This window comes from Arxiozyma heterogenica, assembly GCF_036370985.1.
Source record: "Arxiozyma heterogenica strain weizmannii chromosome Unknown scaffold_23, whole genome shotgun sequence".
NCBI classification, from domain to species: Eukaryota; Fungi; Ascomycota; class Saccharomycetes; order Saccharomycetales; family Saccharomycetaceae; genus Arxiozyma; species Arxiozyma heterogenica.
Window position 1 is genome coordinate 63 of NW_027042676.1, and position 3,560 is coordinate 3,622.

At 37.6% G+C, this 3,560-nt stretch overlaps 1 pseudogene; it reads right to left on the bottom strand.

The window, feature by feature from the left end:
• Window positions 1-268: 268 nt before the first annotated feature.
• Window positions 269-2,389, bottom strand: PWA37_002846 (hypothetical protein; annotated as a pseudogene).
• Between the last annotated feature and the right edge of the window lie 1,171 nt (window positions 2,390-3,560).

Genomic DNA, 3,560 nt, shown 5'->3' on the forward strand with positions numbered 1-3,560 from the left:
ATTGACCAATATTTGTTGGGAGTAAGTTAAATTCTTCTACTGGATATTCTACTGTAATAGTCGGATCAACATCTTCCATATGACAATAAAACACTTTGTTATCTTTATCGTAACCGACTACATTAATAATTTCATGTACTCTTAATTTCCTTTCGGCAGCAGTATTAGGCGGATCTTTTGGATAGCGGTCTTTTCTACGTTTTAACGGTTTTAATTTCTCAACATTAATAACTCTGTGAGTCTTTTTCGTCGAAGGTAAATCTAATTCGTAAGCATTGTCATTTATTTTCTTAACTACCTTAAATGGGCCAACGTATATGGGTTGTAGCTTTAGATATTGACCTCTCTTAAAATAAGCATCACGATGTAGCAGTACAAAATCACCAATTTCAAAGGTAACTTCCTTCCTCCCTTTGTTATGTGTAACTTCCATGTTGATCTGATTCTCAGTTAAGAAATCTTTTGTGCGTAAAGTAAGTGCTTTCAACTTTGTGGCTAGTTCTTGTGTTGAATCATGACGGGAAGAAACAGCATCTCCTGTAACTATGATTGGTTCATTAGGGATGTATCCAATATCTACTTCAAAAGGAGCTGTCTTGGTTACGCGATTGGGAGTAGAGTTATAGACGAATTCGATGTGAGGAAGTAAACGATCCCATTGTCTATGATTGTTACCAGTATAAGTCTTTAATAACCTATTAAGGATCTGTATTGTACGTTCAGTTTGACCATCTGTTTGTGGGTGATTTGCTGTGGACATTTTCAATTTTATATTCAACCTTTTTGCCATTTCTTGGTATTCTGTAGAGGTAAAACGAGGGTCTCTATCTGAAGTAATGGAATATGGAAATCCATGGTAAGCGAAAATATAACGGAATAAAGCATTAATAACGGAAGTAGTATCAAATGGGTAACTACCAGCAATTAAGTGAGTTCTTTTTGAAAACATGTCGACTACAACCATAATCATGTCGTTACCTTGTTCTGATTTAGGTAAACCAGATACAAAATCTATGCTAATATTTAACCATCGACCTTCGGGAACTTCAGAAGGCATCAATAAGCCCTGTCTATTAGGGCGATGAGATTTAATCAACTGGCATTGTATACAGGAAGAGACATATTCATTAACAGAGTGGTGTAATTTTGGCCAATAATAACGACTTGCAATTTTATTGTATGTAACGGTTGAACCGAAATGACCACCATAAAGGCCATGGTCGTGATATATTCGAAGGACTTCATTTCGTTTAGCGTCGGGAACAACATAGCGTTCTTTAAAGTAAATAATATTGTCATTAATTGTAAAACAATGGCGAAAGGTTCTTGATAAGTTCAATTTCTTCATATATTTCTTGAACAATGATGAGTTGCAAATGGGTAAGTCTTTTGTATCAAGTTTGGTAATATAAACAAAACAGGCAGCACATAATGGGTCAGCTAGGTATTCTTCGTACCAATTTTTCGGATCTAATGTGACGGCAGCATCTTCAATAGCAGCAATATTGTAATCTGCTCTGGAAATAGCATCAGCTACTACATTCTTTGGACCTGCTAAGTATTCTAGTTTAAAATCATATTCGGCTAATTCATTTAACCATTTAATTACTCTACGAGAGGGTTCTTTGTTCTTTTGTGCCGTTAGTAAACTAATATGGTCTGTTCTCAATATAAAATGCATGCCATGAAGCATATATTTAAAATGTGATAAGGCTTCGACAATGGCTAGGAGTTCAAGATCTCCAGCAGAGTAATTTTTTTGAGCGCCTTGTAAAGTTTTTGAAAAATAACCCACGACCCCGAGAATTTTTCCTTGCTCATTCACTTCTTCGAGTACAGCACCTAATCCATTCTTTGAAGCGTCGGTTGTTAATCTGTAATGACCATCGTGTTTAAAGGAGACTAATATTGGGTTTGAGATTAGGTGTGACTTTAATGTGTTAAAGCTCTCATCTTGATCCGTCGACCACTTACTTTTACCATGTATGTAATCCTGAATCGGTTGTTGGATGTGAGAGCAGCGGGGTATAAAGCGTCTATAATAGTTTATCATACCCAAAAATCTTTGAGCTTCTTTAATTGTTCTGGGAGTGGGAAATTGTTCTATAGCTGCACATTTCGAGATCAACGGTTGGATTTTATTAGCAGAGATAGTGTATCCCAAAAATTCAACAGATTTAGCGGCAAAGTTACATTTTTTCTTTTTTACAATTAATCCTTCTTGAGTTAACCTTTGCAATACGATGTCTATATGTTTCCAATGTTCATCAACGGAACGGGAGTGAATTAAAATATCGTCGAGGTAAACACAGACATATGGTAAGTCCCTAAATAAATCAGCCATATAACGAGCAAACGTGCTTGGAGCATTAACGAGACCAAACGGCATGACGGTATATTCATACTTTCCATTAGGAGTAACAAAAGCGGTTTTGAAACGATCGTCCATTTTCATAGGTATTTGGTGATACCCTGAGTGGAGGTCCAAAGTTGAAAAAATGGTTGAAGAGCCAATCTTGGCCAATAGGTTGTCGATTCTAGGTAATGGAAACGGGTCTTTGATTGTCACAGTATTTAGAGCTCTGTAGTCCACACATAAACGATATGTACCATCTTTCTTTTTAACTAGAACCACTGGTGAACTACAGGGTGACTTGGAGGGTACAATGAATTTCTTTTCGAGAAGGTCGGCAACGATCAGGTTTATCTCTTGTTCTATTTTTGGTGTCGTCTGATATGGCTGTCTTCTAGGCAGGCGTGCACCCGGCTTAATTTCGATCTCGTGTTCAACCTTTGGAGGTTCAGCGAATTTCTTAGGTGGTAAATCATCGCGGACCGTAGCAGAATATTTCTCTTTTAACCAGCGAGGTAGTTTATCAAATCGATCATCTGTATCTGTTTCAGAAATCTTTATAGCAAACACAGCAGCAGCATTTTCAACATCTAATTCTTCGGTATCATTCTCGGTAAGTACGGATACAATGTATTCAGGGACCGGTTTCTTGTTATTTAATATCTTGTGGAGCAGCGGGTGAGATGATATAATCGGGTGTCCTATTATGATTTCAAAAGTAATAGCATCAGTTATGTATACGGGTGTTTTAATTTTTATGTCATCGAGTTCAAGTAAAATTTCGGTGGATTCGTTAGTGTATGACGATTCGGATGATACAACACCTCTAAAACGGAATGGCGGAGCGGTAGAACGTGTTAACTTGAGGTTGTCAGCAATATCGGCTCTAATAAATGATGTGGGGGAACCAGTATCCACTAAAACATTGACAGGTTTTTCTTTAATAAACATTTTAATTTGGCAACTGTTGCCTACGAGTGGATGGGGAGCGGACACGATGGGAGCTAGTGTGACGGTGTTGTTGTGGAATTGTTTTTCATTTGGGACTGCTCGCCTTACGGTTAGGGCAGTCACTGTAGCGGTGTAATGGCTTGTAACAATAGAAACATAAACCATGATCAATACAATATTGACGAGAGGGACGCTTAATTGGTTGTTTGTTTGCTTGGGAAGATTTGTGATTTCCCTTTCTGCCCCCTCTTCCGTG